Below are 21544 nucleotides of genomic sequence, written 5' to 3'. Positions count from 1 at the left end.
TGTTTAATAACTTCAAGGACTATAAAAAAATGCTGTCGGGGGAGCATGGAGGTCCAGTTTAACGACAATTATAAAACAAGAGAGCGAGAGAGAGAGAGAGAGAGAGAGAGAGAGAGAGAGAGAGAGAGAGAATAGACTTGAGGAAGGAAGTATTGAGGCCTCGGAACATCCAGGGAATTGCATTACATGTAAGTAGTTCATGCCCGTCTCAGATGAAACTCTGTTGGTATTAGAATAGCTGAACGTCTCTCTCCTCACTAGACTGATCACTCCACTCACTCCTCTCATCCTAGGATAGACTGTAGAAGACCCTGCTAGCTGTAGTTCACTCTATACACTAAAGCCCAGCCGCGCCATCCATGCCAATATTCCTCAGGAGTATACTCTTTAAAAGTCAAACAGACAATAGCGATGAGGGGAAAGCTGTTTCTGAGGCACTGGAGTGAAGCAAATCTCTCGTAGCTTGTATCCAGCATGAGACAGGCACTTGTGGGCCGACGTGTATTAGTTTGAATTCCACGAGACAGAGACTGGCGAGGAGACCAAAGCCATGGTGTCTGCTGTGATGCTGTGAGAAACACAGGCTGCTGAGGAGAGATCTGATTGTGTTGCTGTTTCAGACCGCCAGTGATCCAGGGGATATTTCCCACTTTGACAAATTCTGCTCTGCTCCGATTCAGTGCTGTTCTGCCTACTTTGTGTGCAGCATTGCATGAAAAGCCGCTGAATAACTTTGTCCGGGTTCTCTGAGCCTCTCATACAGTGAAAAGGCTCTCTATGTTAAGGTGATGGAAACACATAATGAACAGACAGCTTGCCCTAGCTTTATGACCTTGGCTAGGAATCTCATAATGTGCTTCCAGAACATCTTCTATCCTGACCATAGAGATAGAAGGAACAGAACTGAATAGCACAGCAAATATTACACAACTATCTTATGTGCTATATAACAGTATAACAGAAAATAATGACTGCCTTATTCCTTCTATGTGTAGGGCTCTGTCCTTGGCTAGCGGCTGGCAGCCATGTTGTTCCTCTGTCTTTCTGACCTTGACCAGGTGGCACTGACCTGTCTAACCGGGCCCAGGCTGGCCGAGGCGTCCGGTCTGCTGGCCAGTGTTGTGTGGAGGTGCCTGCTTCCCCGCCGGGCCGTGGGAGGGAAGTGTGAGGGGACACTGCTGGGCCGAAAGGACATTCCTTGGCCTCAGGCAAAGCCCGGCGCAGCGCCCCACACACGCAGAGAGGAGGAATACGGAGGAACACAGAGCCACCGGCCACACCCGTTTACACACACACATACAGTATGTGCACTAGAAACACATCAAGCACAACACATTCATGTATAGGCCGAATGAAACAAACAGGTACATGATGTATGTAGCCTACAATAGACACACACACATGCAATCACTGAGCTAGGGAAACATACTGCCATGTGTCTCTCCTGCTGCTACTTCCGGCAGTCTGAGCCAAGGCCCACAGCCTCCCAGCTCTAGTAAGAGAGAGGAGCCAGGGACTGGACCCACCTGCCAGCCTGCCCACACCCAGCCTCTCCAGCACCATACTGCCCCTGACACAAACCCAGTCAACCCAGGGACCAACCAGCTAGTAACATACACTAGCACAGAGGACTGGGAAACTGGGATACTATCCACAGATAGGTGAAATAACCTCATCCACACACACCAACATGTATTACAGCCTGCTATACACACAGAGACAGAACACATAGAACCTCATAGACACTTCTATTTCTAGTATTGAAGTACTGGTGTGTCAGTATATAGCAACAACAGCATGTCCTTATGGATTACACATGGTTCTGTTCTATTCTAATACAGACATATGTATACCCACAGACTTACTGCTGCTGGTAGCGTTGATCATGCTGAGTGACAGGACTATTCTCCATCAGGGAGATGTTGCCTTGGCCTTAGAACATGGCTTCCCCTCCAGGCCCACAGGAAACTACTGGCTCACTGCTGTCTCACTCTCTCTGTGTGTGTGTGTGTGTGTGTGTGTGCGTGCATGTGCATTTTTTTCATTTGTCATGGTTCAGGTATAGTTGGACTCATGGTAACAAATGAGCTCCCAGGGAAAAGGTGATGATGTGTGATGAAATGAAAGCCAGTATAGAGTCATAATACTCTGAGTCAGAAACGTCCCCAGCTCAAACCTATACTAACACCACAGTCAACACCAGGTTCCTATTCTCAGCAGAGACATAATGACACGGGACATGTAAAGCTATTGTTTCCTGTAACCCGGATCTCTCTGATCATTAGACACATGCAGAAAGGCAGGCAGCGTTCATTTGACGTCAATGACCCGGCTGCCTCGCCGTCTATTCCAGGGCTTTCGCAGGAAGGATGGCTGTGACAGGATGACGGCGCTGTGCCTTAGGAAAGACAATTCCAATCCCCAGCGCCATTCAGATAGCGCCATTCAGAATAGAAATAGACACAATGGAATAACTGAAGTGTATCATGTACTGCCATGTAAAACAACCTTTGGGCTAATTGTTTTCTATTCGGCGGGAGACAATAGGAGTTTGGGAAGCGCCAGGTGCCTCACTAACTGACTCTCAAACACCACTATGGCAGAAACCCCTTTGTTATTCGCTCACACACAGCTTCCAATGATTCAACACGTCAAACCCCAGCAGCAGTAATGTAATTCATATCATAACACTGAGCCAATGAGAACTGATGCTTGATTCTTTCTCTCCAATAGGTAAAGAGTACATCGAGTCAATTTGCTGAATTATTCAATGGATTAGCTATATTAGTTGTAGTGGAATGGTGTATCGCTGTGGCGTTGTGGAGTCACGTGATGTTTCTAGATGGTATGTACACTATGAGGGCAGGTTCACCACTGAACCATTTCATTCTTAGCATCCTATTCCCATATAAGAATATTGTCTATTTCCCGTTTGGAATATTGACTTGACATGATGAAGCCGACCCTAGAATCAGCTTCCTACTGGCTGCTGCCATCATCAAAGACAGAAAAACGGCATCTGACATCCTAATAATTCCGCCAAATTCTCCATATTTCATTCGGTCTGTCGATATGAGGGTTGACATTTAAATGAACATTCTCATGCACGGCCAAGGTCTAATTTGATCAATGCATAACAAGAATCCCCACTTATAGCGATGTGCATGCCTCCCTACATCTGTCACCATGGTGAATGGAGACCTCCACATGACCTGCTCAACAAAGACAATTCAACACAGACACAGGAGTCAGCCATCTGAGCCACCCACTACCACACTCACCACTTCAACCAGCATGGCTGCAGGCACCGACCTGTGTGTGAACACAGACACAGCAGAGGACTGGCATGGACATTTGATGGAAAGGACTTCAAATACATGTAAGGGTCCAAGGGTCTATGGTAATGCTTTGTAGACACACTCGTACATAAAACACACCTATTCCTCTACATTCTAGCACAACTGTACACCTATTATATATAATATTATTATTCCTATATTATTGTGTGTTTAACATAAACACGGACACAAAACGGCACACACAAACCTATACCCTATCACACTTAGACATACTCCTATACAACGCCCTCACACATCCCTGGTTCCGTGTGGGTCTTATGAAACCATGTGACCTCTGGTGCCAGCGACCCTGCCAGTGAGAGCTCTAGCCTGGGAGACAGATCCACAGCGTTTAACTCCTGGCTCCTGTGAATGGCTATAGGTCACTACAGTTTCATCTCCTCAGCACAGACACACAGAGGTCGCCAGGTGGCTTTTATTGGAGTTTTACGTGAGGAGAAATAGGAGATTTTCCTAGGCAGACTAAATCCTTCCCCTGGGCTGGGAGATAGCCCAGCGAAAACCATATAGCCAGGTCAATAAGAGCCCAGATGCCAAATCTCCTTAAAGTCGCTCTTTATTCATGAATATGTGCTGAAACAATCTTTTGGGGGTTTAAGAGGAGATTGCATGCAGAAAACAGGCTGTCCTAATCCACTTTGGTTAGCGTCTTGAATGGAAATGAAAATGAGCCCAACAGCAAGGCGGATGATATTCCACCCTTGGCTGTTTTGCTACATTTCAGGCTCTCGTATAGCTTTTCTCAAACCGCCACTAGAAATATAATGGTTACCATGATAAAAATAGTAGTGGGGTTAACCCCTTACACTGGTGGGAATTGGCCTATATGGATAGGGCTAAATTGAAATGTTTTCCGACAGAAGAAATACGGAAAGCATACGCATGGTAAAAATGAAAAGGGAACCGTTTGGAGATTAGGGGACAATTATTAGACTAAAGATAAGGACACAAAGTTCAAGCACACTTGTAGTTGTTTTGTTTGGAACACAGCCCTGCATCCCCGCCTTTACACAATTACTGTTGTTGTTTACGCAATCCAAAAACGGTCCATTAACTAATCACAATCTGGGTCAGGTGGGCATCATCTGAAAGCTTGCCAACATGACTAGCTAAATTATAAAATATGATCTTGAAGGCTTTCACAAGGCAATTCATAGAAGTAGATAGTCATTTTGTTGTGCATTAAATGGAGTCATGAGTGCATTCAGATGTGTGGTCCGCGGTAAATGTTCTTCACAACACAACAACCATAGGCTCATTCTGTTCAGAACCACCCAGGGCATGATGCCATGTCATCTTGTAACTGTACATCAAACATAGTGATCATAAGCACTGACACTGTATATGACATGAGTTTTATGATTTGGAAATGTGTAGTGTATGAAATGAAAGCAGTATTTGAGTCCTTTCAAATTTAAAGCATTTCCCTCACTCAGACAACATTTTTGCAAAAGTTGCCCAATTACTGGGAGTGATTGAGGAAACTTCTGTCACGCGTGGTGCTGAAGTTCAGAACGGCTGTCAGTCTAAACCCATACAGCCCTGTGAGGTTCAGAGCCAGAGCTCTGACGTCATGTATAGCATGTTACTGTACAGGAACTGCATCCCAAACCTTCCATTTTCAACCTGTATGTTGGTACGAGTGTAAAGGGCTACAAACAATATGACCAGGAATCCTGGCACTCTGCACAATGGTCTGCACAGTAACATCCATATTCAATACTAATTGTGCTAGTGTGCCAACTTGTGCGTGAAGCGTGTGTACATGCCTTTGATTGAGTATGTGAGTGTGTGTTTACTTCTATGTGTTAGTGGGGTGTGTGTATACATGTGAGTGTTCCCACCTGCTCTGCAATTTGACCCATTGAGAGCTGAGGCACGGCACACACCTGGTCTGGGTCTCTCTCTCTCTGTGTGTGTGTGTGTGTGTGTGTGTGTGTGTGTGTGTGTGTGTGTGTGTGTGTGTGTGTGTGTGTGTGTGTGTGTGTGTGTGTGTGTGTGTGTGTGTGTGTGTGTGTGTGGTGTGTGTGTGTGTGTGTGTATTGGTAATGGTTTGAAGGCAAGTGATTATACATCATGACCCCGGGTACAAGAAGCACAGTGGGTCCAATCTGGTGCTCACTACCGCCCACTCTCTCTAACACACACACACACACACACACACACACACACACACACACACACACACACACACACACACACACACACGCTGGCAGGCATCACACAAACACCCACATACACACGCAGGTATCACTCGCCCACAAACACACGCAGATATGTGCACGCAGACACAAACACACACACGTACCTGTGTCTCTCTACTTTCTCTCCCTCTCTCTCTCTTTCTATTTGTCTCTCTCTTAGCCAGGCAGCTCTACCCGTTCCCTCTGTTTTACACACATAATGAAACAGTGTCCTGGTCCTACACACTCCTCCTCCCCCTCCACACGTCCTTCTAATGAGATAAATTAGTGCCTTGCAACAGATGCATGGAATATACACTAATGGCTACCATCTGTCACTCATCTCTAGGAGACAGAGAGAGAATACAGGACTAAATCTGATCACCAGCCCCAGGCACAGCTAGGCTGAGAGAGAGAGAGAGAGAGAGAGAGAGAGAGAGAGAGAGAGAGAGAGAGAGAGAGAGAGAGAGAAGGCAAACAGGAAGGACATAAGAAATGTGTCACAATGTGGAGGGCCAGGCACTGGAGGCTTAGTGTAGGAGAAAGAGACGACAGTACACAAAGTCAACCTAATGTCAACCTTTCTCTCAATGGTTTTCAGATATATTTTTATTTTCAGACTGCATCAAGCTCCCCCTTGACTCCCAGTAATTCCCTGTGTGGCGCTGGGAGCAGGCATAGTGTAGTGCTGTTTATCAGACAGCCATTCTCAGTTCACACCGTCTTCTCACTCCGCTGTATTAAAGTCAGAGTTTCATATATTCTGCTAATGTTGCCGCTACACTGCCACTGTTCAAATAGTCCCAAATCCATTTCTAGAAAACCATCTGGGGGTGAGCACTAATATATTTCAGCCTGGTTCCTTAAAGCCACGCAGTGCATTAGCACGCTGCTTATGATGAAAGCCAGGTAAGACAATAATAAACAAAGGATGATATAAAACAGAGAAGCAACGTAGCTCGGTAAACAGCAGTGAGAGCAATGACTGACCCTGGGAAGCTACCTTGTAAATGGTCCATGAGAACAAACGGACTAAACCCAGACAACATCTGCATGGACTCGGCCATCATTCTTTTTAACTGGAAGAAGCAATTACAACAAGTGGAAATGAATTGCTAGCTGTTCTAAGGAAGATCCTGGGAGATGAGATTGGAAAAGTTCTCACTTGTTTTATAGATTAATAACGAGATATGTGGCGGGAGTTGTAGATTCCAATAAAACTTTTATTTTATAATCATTTTATGTACATACATAAAAGTATGAGGAGAAATTATTAATGTCATAATTTCGAAAATAATGATCGCCAAAAAATGTGATAACCCTCATGTTATTGAAGCAGCTTTGGGTTTGCAGAGCATTCATTTGATAATGGCCACAGTCACCCATCACACTGCCCACAATAAACTAGCAATCCCACCGCATCAACATTCCCTATGAAGCAATCTTATAAACATTACAGGCCTAATGAAAAAGTAGCAGATATCTCCTGCAGACTCTCATAAAGACCCTAGTTAAATCCTCAGATCAGGCTATAAACAACATCCCAGGCAGAAATGAGCAAACCCTGTTACCCTTTTAGAACTTGTTACAATTTCCAATTAAGCAGTAATGAAGATATTTTGGTCTGTATTGCTCGGTACAGCTGACTACATTATAACACAATGTTCAGCAGGCATAGGAACCCAGCAGGCACAGGAACACACTCTCTCTACCCACTCCACAAAACACAAACATTTCTCTCTATCTTTCACCAAAATCTAACCGATTTGAAATGAGGACATTAAAATAGCCCATCACTGCACACAGGAAATGATAGCGCTGCCTCAACCTTGTATGCAAATATTATATTTCAAGCCAGCAGCAGCAGAGAGAGAGGGGGGAGATAGAGGGGAGAGAAAGAGGGGAGAGAGAGGGGAGAGAGAGAGGGGAGAGAGAGGGGAGAAAGAGGGGAGAGACAGAGGGGAGAAAGAGAGGGAGAGAGAGAGAGGGGAGAGAGAGGGGAGAGAGAGAGGGGAGAGAGAGGGGGAGAGAGAGGAGAGAGAGGGGTGAGAGAGAGAGGGGAGAGAGAGGGGAGAGAGAGAGGGGGAGAGAGTGGGGAGAGAGAGAGGGGAGAGAGAGGGGGGAGAGAGAGAGGGGAGAGAGAGGGGGAGAGAGAGAGGCGTGCAGGCAGCAGCTCTGAATGTGTCTTATTGAGCAGATACTCCTGAGCTTAATAAAGCACACCATCAGTGTCTCTCTGCTCATTAGCATGGCCAGTGTTAGCTAGCCTTGCACGGCAGCAGCTCCCTCCAACAATCCATTAGTTCTGCGAGGATGTTCAGTATAGCCATGCAAATAAGTGTGAAATTGCACTGTAATCAGTCATGTAAATGACACAGGATTTCTATCTAGGCATCATCGTTCCCCGCACTCGTTTATGAAATAGTTGTGAGGGAAGGAGGGAGGGAAGAGAAAACAACATTAAAAACAATGAAAGAAGTGCTTCTGTTTTGACAGCGACAGAGAATAAAAAAATCATTAGCATGACATGAGCCAGACAGGCTTTGATTCTCTACTGAGAATTTAACTCCCTCAAACCAGTCTCCCATTGAAATTAGATTTTAAATATTCAGACACTGATCAAAACTGTTCACCTAGGCAAGACTTCACAATCACTAGGAGTCTTCTTGTGTAAAGACTTCTCCCTGACAAGAAAGAGACAGAGGATGGGTGGCGGCACACCTACCAGATGAGAGAGAGCTTAACACGTCTGTATTCCTGTACTGTGAGGCGTACAGTACGTAACAGCCTGTTCTATATGGAATGTCTGGAGAAATACACTCATGGATATGGCAGCCAGTGGAAAAATAATTACACAGAATTTCATTCCTACAAATGTTGGTAGCACTTTATTTTCCAGTATAGATGTATACTATGTCAATAAATACCTTGATAAAACAATAACTCTTTTGCAAAATGTAATTCAATATAGAAAAAAAAAAAAAATATATATATATATATATATATATATATATATATATATATATATATAATCTGTGTACGGTTTCACTAGATCACGAAGGGTAAAAATATCTATCAAATATCATGTTAAATAAGACAAGCCATCTTTTCAAGACTCGTGTTGACATAATAGACCAAGCTGTATAAAAAAGGAAGATTGATTTCCCATAATATGCAGTAGTCAGCCAATGGGACTGGTTCCATTAGGGTTGCTGATGTGACTGGAATCAGCTGCAGACTGCACTCATTGTATAGTCGTCTATATGAATAAGCTGATGGGAATGAGTGATACATCGACCATCCACTCACTTTCACACAGTTCCCAATGATTCATTTTGAATATCGTGCTGTGAAATACAGCCAAACTGGATAATGTTCTGTGTGTGTGCGTGTGTGTGTGCGTGTGTCTGTAAGAGGGAGAGAGAAAGAGCAAAAAAAGAATGAGGAAGAGGAGGAAGAGGAAGGATCAGAAATCTGGCTCAAATGCAATCTCAGGAGAACTAGCTCATTGAGCTGACAGCCATCAGTAAATCCGTGTGGAGCGAGAACGAGTCACTGTGGTCAAGCAGACAGAGGGAGAAAGAGAGAGAGAAGGGAGAAGATAGAGAGAACAGAGAGAGACCCAGCACACAGAGACAGATTTGATGAATACTGAGGCGCTCAAACAGACAGATGGGCTGATTTATGACTGACTGTGTGTTATGGAACATTATCTTAGTGTCGGTAAAATCAAAATAACATTTTGGGTGTAAACGTGGAGCCTGGACCTGCCAACAGATCCCCATGTGGTCCAATACATTCAGATGGCCCAGGATGCAGTGCCATGGAAAACAGTTGTGTTGTCGAACGACTGCATATTTGTTGTTTATTGTGTTGTTTGGGGTAAATTGCATGCAGCTGTATACATTGCCAATCGCATCCCACCTGCCAAAGTCAAATTAAGCCATCAAATCAATATCAAGAGTCTGGAGGAAAATGAAGGCCATTACCAGGCTATTGAATTGTATTTGTTCTCTATTCAAAATTAAAGGCTATTGACAGGCTGTTTTATTTAGTTCTCTATTCAACCACTCTCTGGTTAAAGTGGAGGAGTGGATGAGGCTGCATTTTAACTGCCGGCCCCTTTAATGCTGGGCTATAGAGCCACTTTATGATCCCACACAGGGGACTTGTGTATGCGGGGAGTGTATTGTGGCTGGCTGAACCCGGCTGAATACACACTGTGAATGTTTTGTTGTCAAATAATGAGAGAGTGTTGGGGTCCTACCTCACCGAGAGGCACAGCAAAGATTAGACACATCTCAGCACAGAACCATTGGTGAAATGTATCAATGTCGGTGTGCACCAATCCAGGGTGGCTTTCCCCCGTTCATGGTGGCTTCTCATTTGGAACCTGTAAACCAGTTGTCATGTGTATTTTCCACTCGGATAGTGATAGCTTTCAGCAGTGGCTCACAATCACCCCGCGTCTCATTGCTCGGGCACAAATACTCATCGGGTTGTCTGTCTAGCCTGCATGGGAGATGGAATCAGAACAATGACCACTGAAGAAAGGCAGGAGATGTGACAATTCAGTGGACGGTAACAGTGGACAGCGTAATTCAACCATTATAATTCAACTACATTTCAGCACTATGCAACTACTACAGTGCCAGGGTCTCACACATAAAAGTCAAACACGTTTAATGAAGAAATAACATGTTTAAAATAAACCAGCCATTCCCCAGCGTAAATACCATCACTGAGACCAATTAACCAAACCAGAGAGCATTTTGTGAAAGCAGCTATGCATTTTTGAGTTATCATTAGTATGGTCATGGATAATAAGATCAGTGTATCCAACATTTTTCTGGCTACATTTTTCACAGAGCAGAAATCTCTCTACATATCACAGAGGTTGACTTTAGTCAGCTAGCTATATGTAGAGAACACACTGTAGCTGTTCTATAGTAATGCAAAGGGGTAGGGGATATCCAGGCCTGATGGGTTGAGAGGCCACGTCTCAGCCAGAGGATTTTGATCCCTCTCGTAGCGGCTAGCTAAATTAGCATGCAGAAGACAGGACTCAGAGGTGCCCTAGCCCTTAACTCAATCTCTCTCTCCCTCCTTTTTCTCCCCTTGCTTAGGTAAAAATAATGGATTGTGGCTGCAGCTCCAGCCTTACACCCCTCCCTTCCCCTAAAGCCGGGCAGCGATGCAGGCAGACAGGCAGGGAGGGACGAAGGCAGGCAGGGACGGAGGGAGGCAGGGAGGCAGGGAGGCAGGGAGGCAGGGGGGAGGGGGAGGGAGGGAGGGAGGGAGGGAGGCAGGGCCGGAGGGCATGTTACTGAGCTCCGGGTTCCTCCACAGTGACACTCACTAACTCTAAGGCCAGCTGTCCGAGTATACGCACCCAGCGCTCCAGGATGGCCAGGCAGCCTTAACCGAAAGGTGCCATCCCCTCTCCATGCTCTTAAACAGATTGCCGCTCGCGCCACCTCAAGCTGAATACCAATGAATGAAGGGGTTGCTTACCAAAATGAATGACGGGTAGCAAAAGGAGACAAAAAATAGCAAAAAAACAACAGCAGCAGCAATTTCAAACAGCACTTTTAGGGAATGGATGCAATTAAGCTGCAAACACTCAACGGATGTAGACGGGGCTAGAAACACTGAGTATGTTTTAGAGACATGTACTCCAGGAGTTTTAAGCATGCAGTTGTTAGAGGGGCCAGGCTGATTGAAATTCATTGGCAACATCTGCATGCAGCGCACAACATGGACGGGGGATCAGAGTTTGGAGGTCTCTGAACATCAGTTATAATTAACAAAACATTCCGGTGCACATGGGCTCCGGGGCACATGGGTAACCAATGGCAACCATGGCAGTGCTCGGGTTAAGAGGACAAACCAGGGGGCATCAGTACCATTATGGCCCCACCTGGAATATGGACGACGGCAAGAAGGCAACGCTAACCGCTACCCAGCTACACAGAACCAACCTGCAATATTAAATCTCCCTATTCGATCTTCCTATTATATTGTACTGTACAATGTGAATATGACACTGACAGTTATCTAAGAATGTCATCTCGGTGAACAATTAATAGAACAGCGGGAACGTGAGGTCAGATATAATTAACAGATATGCAGCGCGAGGTATAATTGCTCAAGTCTCAAGCAAAGTAATTAAATAATTCAAAGTGAACCACTGAGAGGGAGAGACAATGACAGAGCTTCTCCTCATCTCCCTCTAAGAGGCTGGTGGAGGTAGGTAGTGGTGGTAGTTGGTGGTAGAGGTAGGTAGTGGTGGAGGAGGTAGGTGGTGGTGGTGGAGGTAGGTGGTGGTGGTGGTGGAGGTAGGTGTTGGTGGTGGAGGTAGGTGGTGGTGGAGGTAGGTAGTGGTGGTGGTGGAGGTAGGTGTTGGTGGTGGAGGTAGGTGGTGGTGGAGGTAGGTGTTGGTGGTGGAGGTAGGTGGTGGTGGAGGTAGGTGGTGGTGGTGGTGGAGGTAGGTGGTGGTGGAGGTAGGTGGTGGTGGTGGAGGTAGGTGTTGGTGGTGGAGGTAGGTGGTGGTGGAGGTAGGTGTTGGTGGTGGAGGTAGGTGGTGGTGGAGGTAGGTGGTGGTGGTGGTGGAGGTAGGTGGTGGTGGAGGTAGGTGGTGGTGGTGGAGGTAGGTGGTGGTGGTGGTGGTGGAGGTCGGTGGTGGTGGAGGTAGGTGGTGGTGGTGGAGGTAGGTGGTGGTGGAGGTAGGTGTGTGGTGGTGGAGGTAGGTTGTGGTGGAGGTAGGTGGGTGGTGGGGAGGTAGGTGGTGGTGGAGGTAGGTGGTGGTGGTGGAGGTAGGTGTTGGTGGTGGAGGTAGGTGGTGGTGGAGGTAGGTGGTGGTGGAGGTAGGTGGTGGTGGAGGTAGGTGGTGGTGGTGGAGGTAGGTGGTGGTGGTGGTGAGAGGTAGGTGTTGGTGGTGAGAGGTAGGTGGTGGTGGAGGTAGGTGGTGGTGGAGGTAGGTGGTGGTGGAGGTAGGTGGTGGTGGTGGAGGTAGGTGTTGGTGGTGGAGGTAGGTGTTGGTGGTGAAGGTAGGTGGTGGTGGAGGTAGGTGGTGGTGGTGGAGATAGCTGGTATTTATGCTGAGATGCTCCTCTCCGTAACACCGCCTCAGGGACAGATCTAACACACACCCAGCCATCAGAAGAAGAGGAAGAAACACTGGGATGGCTCTGAATCGGACGGCGGAAAGAGCTGACGTTCCGTCGAATGTTATTTGCACACAAAGGGAAAGTGCTCATCGGTTCCCCTGAGTCTAGGGCAAATCCTTCATCTAGGGCTTTTTTCCCTGTCTACCTCACAGAAGTTCAGACAGCATCTTAAGGTCCACCTAATTGACGAAGCGGAGATCCTCTCATTATGATACATGCGGTAGGCCAGCCTGTCAGACAAAGAGTTAGTGGAGAGCAGTGTTAAGGAAGTAGCAGAGGCATTATCAGTCTATATTTCACGTGTCACTGGGGGACGGATGTGTCCCCATTTCGTCCTTTGGGTGCCATTAATTGATCAAATGAATGAATGAATGATTGATTAAGTTTACACTCTTAGAAAAAAGGGTGCCAAAAGAGTTCTTCAGCTGTCCCCATAGGATAACCCTTTTTGGTTCCAGGTAGAACCCTTTTAAATTCCATGTAGAACTCTTTTGAGGTCAAAGTAATGTATCTGGGAAGATTTGTAAAGCACTTTACAGTGCGTGTTCCATTCCAGATATTTAAAAACGTTTGAAATGAAAATGGATCCCAATTAAAGCCGTACAGCAGTGTAAGTGCTTCTTGTTTTTTTTTTGTAACCAGTTGAAACATTTCTCCCTGGGAAATCCTCTAAAAACCTGTACTGTGACTGTGAGCTCTTCTAAAAGCAGCCTAGACAGGCCTGAGCTCAAGCCATTTTGCCAGCCATTCAGGGAGATGAAAATGCAAAGCTAAAAATACTAGCTACACATTTCAAAAGGCAAGAGAAATGCATATATACACCAACTAGCAACAAGCCTTTCTCCTTGCTGGGGAGAAAAGGTTTTTTGGTCTCAACACATTAGACATTTTCAGTGAAACCCTTTACAGTTAGACATACCTTCTCCTTCACAGTATGTATGGTCATGTTATAGTCACCTAAGAGATACCAGCAGTAGCTTTAGATTCAGGTGAATCATCAAGGCTAATGACCATACATTGTTAAGGTCAAACACCCCATCAGGATTTGCTAACATAATAAGTGTACTGTGCTAGCATTACAGTACTATATGTATCTACTGGTGCTGTGGCCTTGCTATGGGTATATAGTCTTGTCTGTTGGATCACCTGTTGAAGAGCATCCATTTCAACATGGGGCCAGAGGTCGTGGTCCTGGCTGGGTGTTTGATTGGCAGGTGGGGAGCCACGATGCCCACAGCCCTGCCCCAGTGGAGCGCTGAGCGCCAGCGTCTGGGCTTGGGAGGGCCACAGTGCTGCTGACTAACAGAGCGTGTCTGCTGACAGTCAGTGTGTCTGACTGATAGGATCACCCCAAGAGGCTCTTCCAGGGCCTTTACAAAGTGCCTCTGATAGGCCAGGCCCATAGCTTTACCGCCGGGCCCTGCCAACAAATTAAATTTAAGCCCCGCTAATGTATAGAGTAATCATAGAGTGGTGTTGATACATTTTTCAGCAGGGTTACCATGGGCACGACTGAAAGCTTTGCGTGGAATCAGAGACGGGCAGGAGCGGGGCGGGGCGGAGAGAAACAGCTGTCTGTAACCTTAGCAGGCCACTGGAATCCTACACTTCTAAGGCAAGGACTTACCTCCAAGAACAACAATAACATGCCATTATGAGATGTAACATTTTGCAGTGACCTGCATTTCCAGGGGGAAATTTGAAAGAAAAGCAATTTCACATTAAACTATCTGACACAGAGCAGGTCATGGAATGGTGGTGAGGAGGGGGGAGACGGAGAAGGGGTAGAGGAGAGGAGGGGGGGCACGGAGCCCCCGTAACAGCCATTGGCCAACTAGAGCGAGACACACATTCCCTCTGCCGAGTTAAAAGGGCTGGAGTGGATGAAATTTCAAAGCCTCCCCTGCAGACAAACACTCCGCTTTGCACACATCAGTGCTGAGATGTTCAAATATTCCACTCCACAGTTGCAGCCTGGTTCTCTTCCCTGTACCGCCGTATCAGACATGGAAGCACTGTGATTAATGAGACAGGAAAAATACCTCTCTCTTTTCTCCCATTGTGTCTTTATAAATTCAATGAAGCTAAAACTGCACTTAATTAAAAATGTGTCTCGGCGTTTTATTTCCCATGATGCTCGGCAGCAGGCAATGTAGGAAAATGAAAGGCAATTGGAGATAAGAGAGGATGGATTCACATGTGTGGGACCTTTGTCCCCTCCCACCTGTTATGACCAACAACGTAAAGTTTTGCAGCTGGGGTTGATTAGCCAGCTAGTAGATAGCATACATCATAGGAGACCTTTTAGAAACTGAACACAAAGCATAGCTAGCTACACTTCTCTGCATGCACAAGAACACAGTCATCTGAGCGTCATGGTGCAGTGCTACTTCATGTCAATCTTCTCTTCCTCTCATTTAGAATCGTTTGTTATGAATATACTGGATGTGTAGGAACACTGTAAATACTCTAGTACGAACATTGCATTGACATATTGATACATGATTGTGATTTAGTAACTGCTTTGCAATTTCATGGAGTTGATCCGTTGGCAACTGATGAGCAATTCCTATGTCATTTGTGCAATAGTTAACATTGCTCAATATAAGATCTTAAAACAAGGTATAATCAAATTCATGGCCTTGTTCTGAGTGTGATTCATATGGGGAAGCCTCCAAAGTAGTGGGTTGGTTTTCTTACGTTCCATATTTAGGCCTAGTTGTGAGACGTCAGAACAGAAGACTGGCTGGATCAGTAGGGATGGATCATGTGACATGATGACACACCTCACAGGATATATATTCTCTTCCTGTCCACAGCTCTCTAACATCTGGCCTGCTGGTGTCAGATTCCTCCATCCACTACCAGCATTATAGTATTATCACCCCCGCTCTCTCTGCCCTCTCTCTGCTAGCTAGCTATTACTACTACTACATGACTCTTGGCACGCCTTGGAGATCTGTGTCACAATCACTGAGCAATTACAGTGACTAATGTAAGGACCATTCTCGTGTCTAACCTCAGACATTCCATCAAGATCTGACTGGGAGGAAATGAATTGGCAGTGTAATGGACGTTACGTTCGGTTTGAACCCTGACAAAACATATACTCTTTAGAACCAAAGCTTCCTTTTCCCACAATCCCCTGGTGGGGGATGGTTTGAGAGCTCAGAAACAGAGACTAGAGCTCAGGTTCTTTGCCCTTGTCATTGCATCTGCACTGACCTCTAAAAAAAAAAGGACAACAAAGATCATATCACGAAACCAATACTAGCACCGACGGCCTTAGCACAAATTGATTTAGCCACCCGGAACTCACTCCCATCTCAATGAGGTGGCAGGATGCTCACAGCATAAATCACTGTCACACAAACACCCTCTAGTGAAATGTGATTTTTATCTTTAGGATATTTTTTTGTTCAGTATGTTCCGGTTGGTGTCTAGCTCTGTGATAAGTGGTGGTGAGTGATGCGAAATAAATGGTTAGCGCATTACGCTAATATTGAGCTCTCACCACATATAGGTGCTATCACACGGAGAGGGTGACACAGCTGTGGTCCCCTGTATTTCAGGAGGTAGTGCAGGGCCCTGTGTTATATGGCTCATAGATCCCTTATGTGTGGGTGAGAGTTGTCTCCGGCTGCCGGCTTGGCGGGGATGAAGCACAGATACTTTATGGCACAACCGTCAGACGTAAGCATGCGACCGAGGCTACAATGAGGAGAAGCCGACTAAAAATAGAAGATAAGCTTTTCCGAGGGGCCCCGGAGACAATAGTTTCATACTTTCCGTTGTGTACATTGGGATCAAGAACCAGTACAAAGCGTCTAACCGGAGCTATAAAGCACAAGACCCAGATAAATGAAGCAAAGAAAACCAGGCTATCCCAGAAGCACCCTCTATAAAGCATAGAATGACATGATAAATGCTCCAGTGTTTTAAATACACCAGGATAGTCTGTTCTATTCTCCTTATGACTGACAACCTCTGTTGCTCACTTAACTACAGCCAAGCGCAACACACTACTGTATCAATTATCATGTGCTTTAACTCGTCTGGCTATTTTTATCACAGAGTTTCACTCAGAACTTTTTACCTTCTTTTTATTGCTATTCTGCTCAGATCTTGTGGCTGAATTCCATTCCACACACAGAGCTGTACAAACATAAGGGGTTTAAGGATTCAGATTGGTGGAGGGGAACCTAATCTTCTGTAATTTGCGGAATGGTTCTCATTTTTATCGACTCACTTTAGAAAGCGGCGCTCGTCGACAGCATGCTATCGTTCTAGGGATTTGAGGTGACTATTAATTTTCATAAGGGCCAGAAAAGGCAGGTCTGTCTGGATGTGAGCGCACGTGTTAGACCTGATCATCATTAATCAGACCAATACTACATCACCGAGCACCAGCCGGGTCACGGAAATGGACAAATAACACAAGGACGCACAAACCTCTTTCATACATCACATTTACAACAGCCACTGTTTAGCATGGTGAGATAATCCATTCTGGGGTTCATCATGTGAAAATGGGACTAAAATGGTAATGCTCTGCCAGCCAATAGCATCCTCCGCCTCACCAGATGCCTAGCTTCTGGATTTTGCTTAATTGCCATCTTCAGATCAATCTATATCCAAATGTCAACTGAATCTACAACAGAATTTTCCCTGCACTTTGTCAGCTGAATATCCAGTATATTTCCTTACATTAGAAAGCAGAGGTTTTCTGTTAGTCCTTATTGTATGCACATGTAGTGAACTACACTAAGGCCTATTGTTATCCAGGCCTGAGAGAAAGGTGTTGTTGTGCTGACATACATCGGTCTACATGGCCAACTCTGTGTCCACCCCTGCTGACCTGTGTACCCATTAGCCTTGACATAGTGATGGGGCATGGTACTGTCTATCTCAGCCCCACACAGAGAACACCCACTCTTCATCTGGTCCACATACACACAGCACGCATCACACACACACACACACACACACACACGGGACAGCAGGTGGGTATGGACACTAGCATACTGATCTCTACTACACATTTGTGATACAAATACACTTCACACGTTTGGTGAACGCATAAACTGTACACAAACACGTGCATACATAGTCCCACATGTAGGACTACTGTGTACACACGTATGCAAATGAACATGGATATTCATGCACTCCCATGTGGCCACGCATGTACAAATAAACACAGCTACAAACAGACTGAAAATACACACATATGTTGGTGGCAACTTAATTGGGGAGGATGGTCTCGTGGTAATGGCTGGAGCGGAATTAGTGGAATGGTATCAAATACATCAAACACATGGTTTCCAGGTGTATGTTGCCATTCCATTCGCTGCATTCCAGCCATTATTGTGAGCCATCCTCTCCTCAGCAGCCTCCACTGGTTCACCCATAAATAAACACACACACACAATAAAAATACACTCACATATGATCACCCATAGAGAATACAGACTTGTTTGAACACACACACACACACACACAAATATTATTCTTAAATCTCTGTTTATCGTACACATGTCCACTGTTCAAATGACAACAGTGGACCCCTCTCGGTAGTGGTAACAGGAACACAGTAGGAAACAGAAAAGCCTCAATATCAAAACAGAAGAGTCAGTCAATATGGAAAGTGAGAAGTTAAGGTAAAAGAGAGACCCTGGTGATCAGTGTGCTGACCCGCTCCACGCTAACTGTCGTCAACAACATCCCAACCATTCACACACAGAACCATCTACCACATCAAGACCCGCCCCCTCCTCTTCCCCCTCAGCCATTCCACCATCCTCAGAGAAACCCCTACACAGCACTAGTTATCCTCTCTCTTCCCTCCTTCCCTCTTTCTCTCCCTCTCTCTGTCTCTCCTCCTTTCTCTCTGTCGCAGCCGCCACGTTCTCAGTGCGCCGCGGTCGAGAACATAAAAGGGTTGAGAATAAAAGACAAACCGACGTTGGGAAAGATGGAGATGGAAAATTAGCATAAGAATACTCACAGTGGGTTGGGGCTGGAGCGTGGCGGTGGTCCTCTCTCTGTCAGATACAACCTGCACACAAGATTGAGAAAAAAAGAAAACTAGGCTGTGAAAGCGGCAAAGAGAGAGGAGGAGAAAAGAGGAAGGAGGAGGGGGCACATCATCCAACGCACGCGCCACACAAGACATAAAGAAATAAAGAATTCCTCGAGGAAGGTAGAAAAAAAACAGAGCGCAGAGGAGGAGAGAGGGAATAAAGAAGAGAGGGGGGCGTGAAGAGGTGGGCTGTCTTAGGGAAATATAAAAAGAGACAGACCCATGCGGAGTGCTCCGGTGCGCGATCACATCTGACAGGTCTGAGCTGCAGTCCGCCTACCTCCTTATCGCCCTCACTTTTCCACAGCGCTGTATGCTGTGCTCCTCTCTGCTCTGCTCTCCTCTACCCAGGCCACAGCCATGGACTGGTCCTCACGCTGATGTTACGGGAGATTCAGCACAGGGGAGCTATCGCACTCATCGCCATACGTTAGCATCACACACTGAGGATTGCACACGGATCACCCACCCAACTCCACCCCACGCACCTCAATCCAACCCACTACACCCCCCTCCCCTCAATTGAGAAAAAAGAGAAAGAGAGAGGGAGAATACAGCCTGCTTCAAATGAATGAGAGCATTCCCAGTGGCATTGAGGCAATTACAGAGGCTGGCGCTGTTTTCTGTTTACCCCTCACCCTTTCTCTCTCGCTCTCTCTCTTCCCTCTCTCAGGCTGGTACAGTGTCTGTTTTCTCTCTCTTTCCGTCTCTCTGTGCTCCAGACATATGCCTCTATTAATGTAGCTTCTGTCACTTCAGCTGTTTGGTCAGATTACTCCGTCTCTGCTTCCCCTGTGTTCTACCCACATTGAGTGCCTACACGTCCGCCCGCTTGCCTAGTGCCTGCCATCCTGCCCGCCTACCCACCTGCCTGCCTGCCCGCTACACATTTCAGTTGGCCAAACACTTCCCTGAGTCTCCAGCCCACCTTGAGACAGACCTCACCAGACCCCACTGCTGCCACACCTTCCTGTCTGATTCTAGGAGGGAGGAACAACTCACAGTTATCATAATCCCTCCAGATTTATCACACCTCACCTGGTGTGACAGAGGTTTATTAAGAGGCTAGTTGGTAGTGGAACACCACAACTTAATATTAGCACACACACACAAACACACACACACACACACACACACACACACACACACACACACACACACACACACACACACACACACACACACACACACACACACACACACACACACACACACACACACACACACACACACACACACACACACACACACACACAGCATCCCCACCTCCCTCATCTACCAACCTCCACACTTTATCTCCCCTCAATTAACATCTTTAGTGTGAGCTGCTATTATCTTAACCACACAGAGCGCTGATGTTCCTGGGAGGAGGAGAGGAGGAGGGGAGAGGAGAGGAGGAGAGAGGACAGGACACTATTAGTAGAGCAGCAGAGAGGACGGTGGTGGTGGTGGTGGGGGGGGCTGTGGACAGAGGGCTCTGAGCTGCTGCTGCTGGAATACACAGGGCTAATTAAAGCCATATTCAAACATGACTAACTGCTACCCAAGGTGCACGCTAACAAACATCTACACAAACAACCTTGTTAAAGCATAAACATGTAGGCTAGCCCCGAGGATTGTCTTTCTTTGTGAGGATTAATCGTAGAGAGACAGGCATGTTCAAGTGAAAGTCATGACAACAAAATAATCTAAATCTCTTCTGACTGCTCACTGGTGTTTGATCATGTTTATTTTCTCATACCTCTCATATGTATTGCTACGCTATCAAATCATTCAACATGAATGGCACTATAAAAAACAATAGACTTGCCAGCCAGCTGCTGTAGAATTCCTATAAATTCAAAGGCCCTTGTAAAATGCAGTCCTTTGAAGCACAGGGTAAAATTGCCAAGTACCGGATGTGCTTTAGGCTTACCTCACCGCCCTACAGCTCGTTTCCTTGTCTTAATGTCTTGTATACTCTATTCTATCCGTTTGCCTGCCCTCGCCCACCTCCATTCCGCCCTAAGACACCATCAAAGTGCCCATTAAGCCATCAAAGTGCCCACTTTGTCCTTGCTTCTCTCTGTGACAACCACAAAGTGGGTGACGTGGTCCCAGAGCACCTATAACGATAGAGGTGGGGTGGACGTCTGGCTGTTGTGGCCGGTGGCTCCAACCCTTGGCCCAGACCAGACCATTAGGAGTATTCTATTACTGTTGGGTTAACCTGTCACGCTTGGCCGTGGCTCTCTCTTTATGGTCTGACTGCTCTGAAAGGGCAGGGGATAAAACTCTATCAGTGGGACAAACGATCCCACGCTCCTTCATTTATCACACGCCCAGGGATCCCCACATGGCGGGCAGCGGCGGCGGTGGCCAGGGCCAGAGTCTGCAGGGGTATCCTTCACTCTGGTTACCATGGGGACCCCCCAGGGCCTACGCAGTGCTGGGCTGGGAGGACAGAGGCAGACAGACCGGCCCCATTCCACACAGAGACTTCCATTCTTAATCACAGGATGACTCAGGTAATAGCAGCCTGCAAACCACGTAGCAGGGACAGAGCCACCAGCTAACACACTGGCCAGCACAGGTGGTTTAGTTTGCAGCACACGCACACACACACACACACACACACACACACACACACACACACACACACACACACACACACACACACACACACACACACACACACACACACACACACACACACACACACACACACACACACACACACACACACACACACACACGCTCAGAGTAGTGTTT

At 46.4% G+C, this 21544-nt stretch overlaps 1 protein-coding gene across 5 annotated transcripts in view; it reads right to left on the bottom strand.

Annotated features, from left to right (window-relative positions):
* Nucleotides 1-21544, bottom strand: part of LOC106601438 (RNA binding protein fox-1 homolog 3) — a 393335-nt gene that overhangs the window by 241956 nt on the left and 129835 nt on the right. For 3 of the 5 annotated variants that reach the window (XM_082976499.1, XM_082976494.1, XM_082976498.1), the window contains exon 4: nucleotides 18719-18769. The gene's annotated coding sequence lies outside the window, so the exon portion shown is untranslated. Of the gene's footprint in view, nucleotides 1-18718; nucleotides 18770-19013; nucleotides 19262-21544 lie in introns of those variants that run through there. The other 2 variants (XM_082976495.1, XM_082976496.1) reach the window with 2 other exon arrangements.

This window comes from Salmo salar, chromosome 06, assembly GCF_965601325.2.
Source record: "Salmo salar chromosome 06, fSalSal1, whole genome shotgun sequence".
In the NCBI taxonomy this organism is placed as follows: domain Eukaryota; kingdom Metazoa; phylum Chordata; class Actinopteri; order Salmoniformes; family Salmonidae; genus Salmo; species Salmo salar.
Note: the sequence above shows the minus strand (reverse complement) of the source record. Positions and strands in the feature narration are given on the sequence as shown.